Genomic DNA, 14,145 nt, shown 5'->3' with positions numbered 1-14,145 from the left:
TTAAGGCGCCTTCTCCACGACCTTCAGCTACGTGGCCCCACGCAGGGCTGCCACCCAGTTTAAACCGGGACTTAAGCAGGAGAGAGTCTGACTTATCCGACGTGTACGTGTACACACACACACACACACACACACACACAGAGGTGCCGCATGGCTGGCCCTGAGCAGCCGGGGCTGCGGGGCCCAGCTGGAGAGCCCCAACTCGGACGCGACACCTTGGCCAGGCGGGTACCTCGGTGGACGGCGGGGCTGGCCCCAAGCCACAAACTGTCATGCCCACCCGCGTGGGGGAGGGCGGCTGGAAAGGCCCGGGGGGAGGGGGGGGGAACGGGGCAGCTCACGCCCTGTGGACACCAGGCCCCGTCAGAACCTGAACTTCGACTCAGAAACACTTCGGCAAACAGACAACTTCAGTGCACGATGAAAACACAGCCCTGTCCCTCTCCCCCTCGGCCGCGAAGGGCACGCAGGATCCCAGGTCCTGGTCATCTAGGAAGGACCCGGCGGCCGCACCGGCTCCCAGAAACTGGCCGGTTAATTTTAGCATCTTCTGTTTAGCTGCCTGGCAACCCTTACCCTCTGACCTCCGGAGCACCACCTCCTTCGCGGGAGGGCAATGAGCAGGCATCAGCGCGCACGCCCGCCTGGTCCGCCTGCTCCAGGACCCCGGGGACCCCTCTCCCGCGCGGGGGGCGGGGGGCATGGGCGTCCGGAGGCCACGGGACACGCATGTGCGGGCTCCCGGCTCCCTGGCCCTGAAGGGCGCGTGCGGGGGGAGGGGTAGGGCAGAGCTGGCCGGCACTTCCCAGGCGGCCAAGGAGTGGACGCGCAGGGCCCGGCTCACCAGGGAGAGTAAAAACGGAAGCCGCGACCTCGGCCAAGCAGCAGCTGTCCCCAAGGAGAGCGCGCCCGCCCGCGGGGATGGGGGCCACCTGCGGGGCGGGGCGGCGCCCCCCGGCCCCCGGCCCCCCAGCCCCCGGCCCCCCGCCGGCTCGGGGTGATGTAAATGGGGAGGAATGAGGCAGAACACCTGCGGGCTGACTCAGCCCATCTCCTCATCCCAGAACAAACACTCCCCTGCCCGGGGCGGCCGCGGGCACCCCGGGGCCAGGCTGCACCCCGCGGCGCCCCCCTGGGGGTCGCAAGGCCCCTCCGCCCCCGCCGGGACGGCCCGACAGCAACAGGCTGGGCGGCCTGAAGGACACGAACACAGACGGAGGAGGCGCAGGGGCCGCGGGCACGGCCCCTCCCTCCCTTTGTACCGAGGGGGGCGCGCGGGAAGGGGGGGACACACGGTCGGGGTCACCCTCTCCCCCCGCCCGAAAACTCGGCCCAAGCCCCGGAAAGTCTTAACGCATCCACGGGGCGGGCTGGACACATCCCCGCGCGGCCGGCCGCGGGGCCAAGGGCGCCCGGGGCAGCGGTGGCCGCGGGGCGCGCCCGGCCGGCGCCCCTGCCCTGCCCGGCCCCGCCCGGCCCCGGCCCCCGCCCCGACCCCCGCCGGGGCCACAGAGGGCCGGGGGCCCGTCCCGGCCAGGAGCAGCGCTGGACTTCCGGGTTGCTCTCCTGCCCACGTCTGCCAGGCTGGGCACGGCCGGGCCGGGGGGATGCTCGGGCCGCGCGGGGGTCCCCGCGGCGCCGCCCGCCGCCCCCGCGCGCGCCGGTGAGTCCCGCGCCGGGCCCGGGCGCGCCCCCCGCGCCCCCCGCACCCCCCGGGCCGGGCGCGGCCGGCCCCGAGCCGGGTCGGGTTTCGTCCTGGAATGCGCAGCGCCGGGCCGGGCCGCGCGCGCCCCGCGGGCCCCGGGCCCGACCCCCGCGGGGACCCCCGGGAGGGACCCCGCGGCCCGCGCCCCCGGCCCGCCGCGCGCCCGCCGGCCGCGGCCCCGGACTCCGGGCGCTGCTCCGGCGCGCGGCGGACAAAAGTTTCCCGCGGGCCCCGCGCGGGCCCCGCGCCCCGCGCCCCCCGCGCCCCCCGCGCCCCCGCGTACCTGCGCCCCGGGATGCGGCGCGGGGATGTCCCGGGGTAAAAATAGCGCGGCGGATTCCTGCGCTCGCTAATATGGATGCGCATCAGGTCCCTCCCGCCGCCCGGGCGCTGGTTGGCAGAGCCGCCGGGAAGGAGCGCGGAGGAAGGGGAGGAGGCGGGGAGGAGCGCGCGAGGCGCGGGACCCCCGCCCGCCGCCGCGCCCCCCGCCCGCCGCGCCGCGCCGCGCCCGGCCCGCGCGTCCCGGGGGCCCGGGCCGGGGGGCGCGGGGCCGGCCGCGAACTTGTTCCGGAAAGGGCCTCAAAATGGCGTTTCTGGGTGTGCAAAGTTCACCGGCCCGCCGGGCGCCTCGGCCCGCGCCGCGCCCCCCGCCCGGCCCGCGCGCCCGCGCCCCCCGCCGCGCGCCCCCGGGACCCCCGCCCGCGCCCGCCCGCCGCGCGCCCCCCCGCGCGCGCGCGCGCCGCATCCCGGGCTCGGGGCCGCGGGGTCCCGGGGGTCCCGGGGGGTCCCGGGGCGCGCGCGCGCGGAGACCCCCGCCCCGCCCGCGCCCCGGCGCGCCCTGTCACCCTCGGGGCCGGCCGAGCCACGCGCAGCATCCGCGCCCGCCGCGCTCGCGCTCGGGGTCCGGCTCCGGCCGCGCCCGGGTCGCCCCGCGCGCCCGCGCCCCTCCCCGCGCCCCCCGCCGCGCCCCCCGCGCCCCCCGCGCCCCTCGCGCCCCCCGCGCCCCCGCTCACCGCGCGCACCGGCCGCCCGGCCCTCACCTGGCCCCGCGCCGCCGCGGCCCGGCCGCCGAGCCCGGCCGAGATGATGCTGCCGGTCCAGGCCGCCGCGATTGGCTGCCTCCCGCGACCTTTGACCCCGGCCCCGCCACCCAGGTCGCGGGTGCGACCCAATCCGGGCGCGGGCCGCGCATCCCGCCCGGGCGGCCGGGGATGGGCAGCGGGCCGGGCCGGCCGGAGGACGCGGGGACACGTCGGGGCGGCCGCGCGCGGAGCCGGCGCCGCTTCCCGGGCCGCCGTCCGCCCGCGGAGCCCCGGGTCCGGCCCTGCCCCCTCCGCGCGCCCAGGGGTGCCGGAGGCCCCGGCCCGGGCCGCCCCCCAGCTCCCCCCTCCGGGCATCCCGGGCATCCCCGGCACGCTGCCCCCACGGTGACCGAGCCCCGCGCCCGGGTCTCCGGACAGGTCACCTCCGTCATGTCCCCGCGACAGCACTGGCCACAGGAGGGAGAGAAAACGAGTCTGACCATCAGCTTGTTCGGGAGCGATGGCACCGCAGGCAGGGGCCTTGCCTCGGACACAGCTGACCCGGGTTCGACCCCCAGCACCCCACATGCCCCGGGAGCGAGCCCTGAGACCACCGGATGTGGCCCCAGCCCCCTCCCCCAAATAAATAAAATAAAAATGTCACATGACTCTTTCCTGGGTCCTGAGTTCCTCTCCTCTGGCTGGCCATGGACCCCGGGGGCCTGTCCCTGTGGCCTCTAAACGTCCGGCCCTCGAGTGTCCTTGCCCAGCCCCTGGTGAGGACGTCCATCCCAGGGGTTTCTGGAGAGGAGGTGGGGACGCGGGCTGGTTAGAACACAGAAAGTGGAAAGGTCAGGGTCGGAGAGGCCTGCAGAGGGGAGCCTGGGGGAGCCCCGAGGTCCGCTCCTGACACTGTGTGGTCCCCAGGCGCTGCCTGGCGTGGGTATGGCCAACAACAACAACAACAATAATAATAATAACAGTATGTTTGGGGCCATGGAGACATCTCAGCCCGACACTTGGCTGTGTGAGGCCCTGGGTTTGAGTCCAGCACCCGGAAGCACCCCAGGCTTGTGCGGGCCTCCTGGACGGCCCAGCCACGCGCGGCAAGAGCTGACCCGCCGCCCAGGGCCCGTGCGCTGCGCAGGCAGCAGGGCAGCCTTGTCCACGCCGCAGGAGCCAGGCTGCCCAGCGTCCCAGCCAGGGAGGGGCCACGCAGTCGCTCCCGGAACCATGTGAGGTGCTGGCGCCGGGGCTCGAACCCCGGCCGGCTGTGGGCAAGCTAAGTGCCCGCCCGCGCACTCTCTCCAGCCTGTGTTTCTGAGTTCTCAGTCAGTTCCGTCTGCCCCACCTGGTGATGCTCAGGGCTTACTCCCGGCTCTGTGCTCCGGGGCCCCGCGGTGCTGGGCAGACTCGGGGCCGACTGCGAGGCTGAGCTCAGTCACCGTGCTCACAGCAGGGCTGGTCCCCGGCCGAGGCTGGAGGCCGCCGATGGGGACGGGGCCTGACGTGGCTGTTCCTCGGAGGGCACCACAGACGCCCCAAGTGGACTGTGGCCCGGGGCCTCCCCGAGGAAGAGCCGTGTCCTCGAGGAGCGAGCGGCTCTGCTCCCAGTTTTACTCAGTTCCCGAAGCAAAACTGTTGTTCTCGAGAAAAATGAAACTGTGGTGGGTGTCCTCCAGTGGGCTAAAGGGCATCCAGCCGTCCGCACGGGGGCCGGGCTGTGGGTCCACCTGATGCCCCTGAGCGACGGGCACAAGATCTGGGTTCTAGCCCGATAAAGACAAGGGGGCCGGAGCGATAGCACAGCAGGTAGGGCGTTTGCCTTGCACGCGGCCGACCCGGGTTCAATCCCCGGCATCCCATATGGTCCCCCAAGCACTGCCAGGAGCAATTCCTGAGTGCAAAGCCAGGAGTAACCCCTGAGCATCGCTGGGTGTGGCCCAAAAAGCAAAAAAAAAAAAAAAAAGACAAGTGAGCCGGCGTCCACTGTGTCGGGCAGAGCGGGCAGGAGGTCCGCAGTGCGGCCGCCTGCGGGTCTCGCTCATTCTGGGACCCGGGCAAAGGGGGTGGCCCAGGAGGGGCAGCGGGAAGGGCCCCAGGAGGGGCAGCGGGAAGGGCCCCAGGAGGGGCAGCGGGAAGGGGTGGCCCAGGAGGGGCAGCGGGAAGGGGTGGCCCCAAGAGGGGCAGCGGGAAGGGCCCCAGGAGGGGCAGCGGGAAGGGGTGGCCCAGGAGGGGCAGCGGGAAGGGGTGGCCCAGGAGGGCCAGCGGGAAGGGCCCCAGGAGGGGCAGCGGGAGCCAGTCTGACCCCCAGCCAGGGACGAGGTCAGAGCTGCTGTCGGCACCTTGTCGCCCCTGCCTTGGAAGAGGCCGTCCACTGCGCCCGGTGAGGGGAAGGGGCAGCTCGGGAGAGGTGCAGGGGGCTGCCCGGCCCTGGGCCCACCACTCAGGAGCATCTCGGTTCCTGTTGTGCTTTAAAATAAACCACGTCGCTTAACTCTAGGGTTCTTGGCGACCCCTCGCTCGAGACCCACCTCGCGGGCTTCCTCAGGTGTGCGGGCAGGAGGAGGGTCAGCAGAAAGCGCCCTGGCCCCGTATTCCCGTCCCCAGCCCCAGCGTCTTGCTCCGAGCGCTGGGTCCTACTGCGGCCAGTGAGGGCCCAGGCGGGGGCAGGGATCAGTGCCCCCCCCCCCCGGGATGGGCTTCTGCTCAGAGCAGGGCCAGAGGGAGGGGGAGGCCCCCAGAGCCCCGGGGAGAGTGACCGGGGGCCGAGCCAAGGGCAGCGGCCGGCAGAGGAGCCCGGACAGGAAGGAGGGGCTGGAGGGTCCCTCCCCAGAGGGCCTGCACACAGGAAGCAGAGGCCCTCCCAAGGTCACCTCTGCTGCCAGGACGCAACACCTCTGTGCTGCCCGGGGAGGGGGCCCGAGGCCCGGAGCCAGAGCCGGGCAGCTGCCGGGAGCCCTCCCCGCCCGGGCAGGAGGGCGGGGCTGAGGGCAGGCAGGACTGACCCCCAGTGAGCTGGGAGGGGTCCTGCCCACCACCGGTGTGGTCTCAAGGGCAGTGGACAGATGGGACACAGGGGGCAGCTGGCTGTGGCCTAACCTGGAACCTGCCTGATAAGGCCCAAAGGGCCCCCCAGACGTGGGGGCAACTGACCTCTGAGCTCTGGGAACGCCCCGGGCGGGGCGGGGGTGGGGGGTAGAAACAGGCTCCAGCAGCCTCTTAGGGGCCAGGAGGGGCTTCAGCGGGGCCTGGGGCCCCAGCACGGGCCTGTCCCAGGGTCAGAGGCGGGGGGCGGGGGGAGGGCTTCCTGCCTTGCACGTGCAAGGCCCTGAGCTGGACTCCGGTCCCCAGGCCCCGAGGGCTGCTGGGAGCCCCTCTGAGGGGGCCAGACCTCGGTAGGGGGGCTGCGGGGGCGGGGCAGTCCCTCTGGGGGGAGCAGGTCATGTGTGCCCAGCCAGAGACAGCGACCGGGCGGGGGAGGGGACTGCTCTGGGGCTGGGTGATGGGTGGGTGCGAGGGGGGAGGGGCCCCGGAAGCAGCAAGGTGGGGCCTGGGGCACGGGGTGGGTGGCCCCGGGCAGTGCAGCAGGCGTCTGTGGGGGCGGGAGGGGCGGGGGCCCGCCCGCTCACCCCCAGGGTGGCGGAGACCACGGGCTCCAGGGGCCCTGCCACACCCCCTGGTGTCCGTGCCGAGACTGCCCTGGGCTGGACCTGACGCCCAGCGACGGTCGGCCGTGCCTGGACATGTCTGCGGCGTCTGCTGGGTGGACAGGCCAGGCCCGGGAGTCCCAGAACATCCTTCCTGGGTCCCGGCAGCCCCGAGCAGCCGCGGCACCTTGGCTCAGAGTTCCCTCGGGGGACACGCGGGTGGGCGAGGGGACAGGACGCGCGACCCCCAGGAGCAGAGGCGGGGAGGGCGGGGGCGGGCGCAGCAGGGGAGGGCCCAGGGGCCTGGGGCCGTGCTCACCCGGGAACAGAAGCAGGCAGAGCTGGGCTGCTGCAGAGCAGGGGACCCCGTCCTGGAGGCTGGGCCGGGGGAGCCCCTGAGCGAGGCCCAGCAGGACAGGACAGAGCCCCCCAGCAAGGCGTGGACGGCCAGGGCCGGGCAGCAGGGGTCCAAGGTCAGGGCAGGACCACGGATGCGCCCAAAAACCTGAGGGGCTGCGCCCAGGTCCCAGGTGGCCCCTGCGTTGCCCCCGTGTCTGTGTGTCCCTGAAGGGATGTCACAGCACGGGGACACAGGCCACCCAGAGAGGCCAAGGGAGGAGCCGGGGGGTCGGGTCTCGGCCCCGCCGCTGAGGGCCACAGGGCATGGGGGGCCTGGGTGTAGGGAGACGCACTGGAACACCCCTCCCACGAGGGGCCCACGCAGGGCCGGGGGTGGGGCCAGGTGACACTCGGGGACCGGCGGGCTCTGAGCCGGGGGTCTGGCACAGCTCAGCCCAGGGCACAGCTGAGGGGGCTGCAGTGGGGTGAGCAGAAAGGTGGCCGGAGTCGGAGGTCTGTGGCTGCCCTTCCCCCAGTAGCGCAGGGCCCCGGGGCAGGCGGGGAAGACACTCGCCCCTTCCCGAAGGCCCCACGGAGACCCCGGCTCCTGCTCTCTCCGAGAGACCCGGAATATTGGTGTGGGAGGGCTGGGGAGATGGGGTGGGGGCTAGGCCACTTACCTGGCACGCAACTGGCCCAACACACGGTCCCCCGAGCACAGAGCCGGGAGCGAGCCCCGAGCACAGAGCGGGGAGTGACCCTGAGCACAGAGCCGGGAGCAAGCCCCGAGCACAGAGCAGGGAGTGACCCTAAGCACAGAGCCAGAATGACTCTGAGCACAGAGCCGGGAGTGACCCCACCCACATCCCAGGCCTGGGGGACGGGTACTTTCTGCTGCTTCAGGGGTCCCCCCTTGCGGGCCCTGCGCCTGTTTCCGTGCCCCCCACACTTTATCCTGCTCTCTGGACGCACACGTGGGCCTGAGGAGCAGAGGCGCGTGGACGCAGCCGCACGTGGGCCGGGGTCACGGGGGCGCTTTGCTCCCAGGGTCCTGGGCTTTTCTTCCTCCTCCTCCGGCCTGTCCTGGCTCCTGGGGAGCCCCCCAGGCCCGGGGTCAGTGCACCCCCCACTCCCTCTCTGGGGCGAGCGGGCGGGACCCCCACTCCGACATCAGACTCCTGCAGCTCCTTCTCCGGCTCCCTCCCGGGTGGGGCCACGAGGGTGGTGCTCAGGGTGTCCCCCGCGCTGGGAGGAGCCTGAGCCTCCCGCACCCGACTCCTCCTGGCCTCTGTCCGTGTTTGGCCCCACAGCCGGGCCCCTCCCCCCCACCCGTCCCGCTGACTCGACCCTGTCCTCTTCTGCTCCAGAGGGGGCAGGGAGACGGCCTGGGGAGGGACCCCCACAAGAGCCCAGGCCGGTCACTGAGCGGGGGTCCTGGTGGGCGGTGGGGACCCAGGCAGCCGTCCAGTGCTCAGAGGTGCGGCTGTGCATCCTGGTGTGGCCACAGGCCCTGGCCCTGGGTCAGGGTGACCACCAGGACGAGCGGCCTGGTAGCCGGCCCCGCGTCTGTGCCAGGGGTCACCAGCGGGAGTGTCCGGGAGGGCGTGTTCTCGTCCCTGGCACGCTGTGACAGGGAGCAGTGGCCAGTCCCTCTCCCAGGTGGGTCCCGCCTGCGGCCAGGGACAGGGGCTCACCCTGAGCAGCTCCTGGCCGGGCTGGCCACACGGCTCACGCGAGCCCACCCCAGGCAACCGCCTCACCACCGTCCCTCGTCGCCTGCAGAAGGTCAAGGGACGGGGCTGAGGTGGGGCATAGGCTCGGCACGGCCGCCCAGGGCCTGGTTTGACCCAGCCCTGCCCCCACCCAGCAGGTGTGGCCCTGTGGCCCTCAGCACTGCGGGGCGTGGCCCCTCGGAGCATCCCAAGGATGCTCCAAGCCCAGAGTTCTCAGACGAGGCCTGGGGGTCTGTGCGCCCTGACCCCCCTCCCCTGGACCTTCCAGCTGACCCCGAGGCCCTGCAGGCATGGGGGGGGGGGGGGGAGCCAAGGCCATCACGTGAGGGCCAGCCAGGAGGGGAGGGGAGGGTCTGTGAGCCCCGGGCCGGGAGCTGGGCTCAGCTGCCAGCAGGGCCGTCAGTGGGGTCGCCAAGAGAGGGACTCGGCGGAGGCCAGGGGGCAGGGGGGTGATGCCCCCCTCAGCCCGCTGGGCCTGCCCCACCAGGCCCGTCCCCAAGCACAGAGCAGCTGGCTGGCCCAGCCCGGCCAAATCCACGCTAAGAGCTGCGGAAGGAGGGCGGGGAGCCCTGGCCTGGGGGCTGTGACAGCAAAACAAACATCAATAAGCAAATTTATTCACTGAGAAAGGATCTTTTCTGGCTACAAAGTTGAAAGTTCTGGGGCATTGTTAGCGGTGAAGAGGGTCATCCTGTTTTGTCAACACTCAGGGCCTCCCTCACCTGTAAACAGGAGGCCAGGAGGGGCTGCGGCTGCGGAGGGGTGGGGTGGAGGGGTGGGGCGGGGCCCCCCCCTTGCCCTCTCCCCTCGGCATCTGTGAGAACCGGGCCTTGCTTTGCTAAGGGGACAGGGCGGCGGGGCTTCCTCTGGGTCTGTCTGTCCGTCCGCGGTGGGCTGCATCCCTGCCCGAGCCGTGAGGACCTTCCGCGAGTCAGTGACCTGGGGCCAGCCGCCCACTGCCGTCCAGTGTGGGCGCCCTGTGCCCTCCTCCGGCCGCCGGGCACCAGCACAGGCCCTGGACCGCGGAATCCCGAGCGTCTGAGCTTCTGCTTGTAGACAGCAAAATCGTTCTCTTTCTTCTCCGGTTTCTCAGACATTGGATAAAGCAAACACCAACCGCAGATACGGTCACGGGTGGTGGGCACAGCCGGGGCGGGGCCGGGCGGGCCCTCACTGTCTCCTTCCCCGTCCAAGGAGAGCCTGGGGAGGGGGGGCGCTGAAGGGCCCGGAAGCAGCTTAAATGAGGCGCTGGGTGGGAGACGGGGAGACTCGGGTGGGAGAGGGTGGGCAGGGCTGGGGCTGGCCTGGCACGGCCCCTCCTGGTTTGATTCCCAGCACCCACACCCTCCCCCGGCACAGCCAGGGATGTTCCAGAGACAGGAATAGCCCCCGAGCACTGCCGGGTGTGGCCCTAAAACCAAAAATTAAAAGCTATAAAAGAAACGGGCCAGAGAGGTAGCGCAGGGCCGGCTGCACAGCGCCATGCAGGAGGGCTGGGTTTGACCGCGGCCTCCCAAGCCCGGAGCAGACGCTGAGCCAAGCCAGGCCGGACCCCCAAACCAAAAATAAGAGATGGCAGAGGGGACGGTGTGGTCGGTATTGATGCTGTCGAACAGCCAGGAGGGTGCTGGCACACCTCCGACTCTCCAGATAACCCTTCTGTTTGCTCTTTGTGCCGGGAGTGAAACTAGAGGATCTTGGAGAACAACTGACCCCATCACCACTAAGGCTGCACCGTAATCTCCTTTCCCTTTTGTTTGCTTGTTGTTTTGTTTAGTGCTTAGGGCCACGCCAGCGGTGCTCAGGGCTGGCTCCTGGCTCCGTGCTCCGTCCTGGGGGTGTCGGGATCACACGGGGTCTGCCAGGCGGCCTCGAAGCATCTCCAGCCCTGACTGTTTCTGTGTGTCTGAGCCCCCAGGCCGGCTTATGCCGTTTTAACGTTTTCTTTTATTCCCTTTTTGTTTCCACTTACAACTGTTTTTCCTTAGTCTTGCTAATAACTGTTGCCCTTAGTGGAGGGGGTCCCAGGACAGCACCCCGCCCACCGGGCATCTTAGCAGAAATAATAACCCCTTGTTTACTCGGATTGATCTTTGTGGCCCCTCTTCCCTCACAACATTAACTTTGTAACTTGTACACAGAGAAGGTAGCTACTTTCTGACCTGAAAAAACACTTTTTTCCAGTCAGAGGTGAAACCTATCAAACCGGCCATCGGGAGGAGGCGAATTCTCACCGAGAAGGGGCCGGGGGCTGGCTTCTCTCCGGCCAGGCCAGTAACACGTTTAAACTTTGTCTGCCTTGGGGGTCGCACCCTGCGAAGCTCAGGGGTCACTCCTGTCTCTGCCTCAGGAATCACTCCTGGCGGTGCTCGGGGGACCCACCCTACGGGATGCCGGGATCACTGAATCAGAATCGACCGCGTGCAAAGCAGGCGTCCCACCCGCTGTCCTCTTGCTCTGCCCCCAGATTTAAACTTTGGAGAGAAGACTTAGCGTTTCCTGAGAGACGGACTCGCCACCAACTAGGAAATCTCGAGCAGCGGGTGGAAGGCCCACAGGGTGGATCCAGGACCAATGGCAGTAGCAGGCTTGTGTCCGAACCCTGTGTCCGGCACGGACTCTCCGAGACAAGCACATGGCGAGGGGCAAGCTAGGGCCCACGCCAGTCGGGGGGGCCAGGACCTCTGCACCGTCCCTGCCTCTCTGTGGAGTGGGCCGGCCGCACACGTGTGTTCTAAGGGCCGCACACACGTGTTCAACACCCGTCACAGTCATTCAGAGGGACCAGAAGGCCCTCGAGCCCCAGCAGGAGTCACCCCAAGCACGGCCAGATGTGCCCACCCCCCCAAACTCGAGAGATGCTTCAACAGGCTTCTGTGAGAGTGCAGGGTCTCACGCGGGGGGCCGGGCTTGACCCTGGCAAAACGAAGCGCAGCTCCCCAAAGGGGACGTATCCCTGAGAGCTCTCCCTTCGTCCTCACCCCACTGCTGGGTGGACCAGGGCAAGCGGCCAGGGCCACTCTGGGCCTGTACCGGGAGCCCGAGGCAGGGGCAGCCGCACAGACCGGGCCCCCGGGCGGGCACGTGTGGGGCAGGTCCAGTGAGAAGGCCCTGGACAGGGCAGGGCTGGGCACTGGCCACAGCGGGAAAGGCCGGAAGGACCGAGAGGGGAGGCCGGGTGTCCACTCACCTGCCCAGCAGCAGGGCTGCTTAGGAGGGCGGGCACCCCCTGCCACGCACACCAGTCCACACCCCGGCCCCCAAAGACCAAACACCCACCGGGCGCTGGAACCAGGGGCCGGGGACCACTCCCGGGACAGACACCGGCATCGGGACATGGGCACGGGCGCGAGCAGAGAGGCGCGGGGATTCCCCGTAGCCACTGACTGCAGGGTCAGCTGCCTGTGAGGGTGGCGTGACTCAGGGAAGGAGCTCGGGCAGCACCACGCACGCTGTCTCCCCTCGGCCCCTGGGGACCCTCTGGAGGGAGCGGGCCAAGAGGTGCCCACCCGGCCCGAGACTGGCCCTGGGGGACCAGCAGGCCGAGTGGGCGCCCAGACGGGGCCGGGCGGCAGCTGCGCAAGCCCAGCGGCCCGACACCCTCGCGGCTGCCCGGGCTTCCCGGCGGCAGGGAAAGAGCAGCGGGGCCGCGTGCCGAGACTGCGAAGGGCTGGGGGCTCCATTATCCCGGCCACGGGATTTGCAAGAGAATGGCTCCTCTGGGCGTCCCGCCTCCGGCCGCCGCCGGCCGCCCGCCCGCGGGAGCCTTACGTAAGCGCCCCAGGAGGGCAGGAAGGAAACACTCAGGTCTGCGCCGAGCCTTTCGCCGGCTGGGAAAGGTCTGCCGACGCCCCAGGGTTTCCCGGTTCTTCTTCTCTGAACGGCGGGCACTGTCCCCAGCAGCTGCTGGCGAGGCGAGGCGTCCGTGGGGGGAGCCCCGGCCCCCCAGGGATGGAGGAGGGACCCCACACCCCCGCGCTTCCGAAGGTGGGGCTCGAGGGGGGCCCGCATGGCCTCCTGCAGACCACACGGCCTGCCCCTCCTGCAGGCGCCTTCCCTGGGGAGACTGAGGGAGGAGGCCCGACTGATGGAGGAGGCCCGACTGATGGAGGAGGTGCTTTCCCTGCGGTTTCTGGGTGGAGGAGGGGGTGAACTCGGGCCCTGGCGCCAGCTGAGAGCACTTAACACTGGGCTCAGCGCCTCCCTTCAGACCAGGATGCTGAGAGCGGCAGGGTGGGGGGCGGGGGAGTTCCTGCCTGCCCCCCCAGGTGCCCCAAACTCTCCCAGCCAAGAGGGCAGTTTCGGGGGGCGGGGAGGGGCGTGGAGGCCCAGACCCACCCAGCTGTGGAAAGGGCAGCAGGAAAGGCGGGGGCGGGGTTGGGATCCCTGGGCTGAGGGGGGAGGTGGGGGAGCCCGGCCGGGTGGGCAGTGAGGGTCTTGCCCTTGCCCCTCTGCCTCCTCCGCCCCAGCCCCGCTGGGCCGCTGCCCCCACAGGCCCGGCAAGCAGCACCACAGTCCGGCCTGAAGCAGGCGAGCTAGCAAGCGTGCTTCTGCCGGAAGAGACTTAGCTCCACTTCTCTGGAAGGTTCCGGAACAATACGCCATCAGTCTGGAGCTGTTTTCTAGCCCGTGCCCCAGCTCCAGACTGCACCCCACAGAGTCCGGTGGTGGGTGTGGGAGGTCATGGGAGGTCATGGGAGGGGCGGGCCGATGCAGGGAGCCCAGGAGGGACCCCCAGGCCACAGGGTCCAGATCCTGGGTTGCAAACGCCGGCCTAGAGCCCACAGGCAGCCCCAGGTCAGGCCCCTCACACCTCCCGGGTTCGAGTGAAGCCATCCGCAGCCCCGGGGGCCTCTGCCAGGGGCAGGAGACGGCCACTCCCCACTGCCGCCGTGGGGACCCTCAGGCTCTGGCTCGAGTGTGCCGAGAACACCTGCTTTGCCACGACGCCAACGACAACAGCCGCGCTGCCGTGGCCCAGGCCTGACCATCCTGACACCTGAAATTCAGGTTTTGAGACGGAACCTGGTTCCAGCCAGAGGGTGCTGACTCCATCCCCTCACCGGGCTGGAATCTGCCAGAGGCGCTGGGTGACGTGTGCGCGCGTGTGTGACTGCACACACGTCTGTGTGGGTTCATGCACATGTGTGCAGGAGCGTTGTGTGTGTGCCCGCTGTGTGCACACGTGTGTGTGTGCGTGTGTGTGTGCAGGAGCGTGTGTGTGTGCCCGCTGTGTGTACATGTGTGTGTGTGCAGGAGCGTGTGTGTGTGCCCGCTGTGTGTACACGTGTGTGTGCATGTGTGTGTGCGTGTGTATGTGCGTGCGTGTGTGTGTGTGTGTGTGTGTGTGTGTACACGTGCGTGTGCCTTACGTGGTCGGCAGGGCAGGCGAGGAAGGGGCCAGCCCTCTGCCTGGGGCAGGCCGTGACCGTCCCTTCTAATCATCGTCACCAAACGCTTCCTACACCTGCTCCCTCCCGGACTCCTCGAGCTTTGCAGCCGGTCGCGGTGTCTCCCTCACCCCAGGACCCTGTGCCACGGCGCCCCCAGACTCTGCCGGGCGTGTGTGGTTGTGTGTACACCGCCCGCGTCCATTTCCGAGTTTCTTTTGGCAGAAGAGAGCCAGGAGGATGGGGCCAGGCTAGAGCGTGGATGAACGCCCCCTGGACGTGGCCTGGCCTCGTTATCTGGCACCC

The 14,145-nt window shown here is 70.2% G+C and overlaps 1 protein-coding gene across 5 annotated transcripts in view; it reads right to left on the bottom strand.

Annotated features, from left to right (window-relative positions):
• The window catches only part of RREB1 (ras responsive element binding protein 1), a 50,549-nt gene extending 47,569 nt beyond the window's left edge, over positions 1 to 2,980 (bottom strand). For 3 of the 5 annotated variants that reach the window (XM_055126125.1, XM_055126122.1, XM_055126126.1), the window contains exon 1: positions 2,746 to 2,980. The gene's annotated coding sequence lies outside the window, so the exon portion shown is untranslated. Of the gene's footprint in view, positions 1 to 1,988; positions 2,143 to 2,718 lie in introns of those variants that run through there. The other 2 variants (XM_055126124.1, XM_055126123.1) reach the window with 2 other exon arrangements.
• Between the last annotated feature and the right edge of the window lie 11,165 nt (positions 2,981 to 14,145).

This window comes from Sorex araneus, chromosome 2 (assembly GCF_027595985.1).
Source record: "Sorex araneus isolate mSorAra2 chromosome 2, mSorAra2.pri, whole genome shotgun sequence".
Classification (NCBI taxonomy): domain Eukaryota; kingdom Metazoa; phylum Chordata; class Mammalia; order Eulipotyphla; family Soricidae; genus Sorex; species Sorex araneus.
This window is presented reverse-complemented; position numbering and strand designations above follow the sequence as displayed.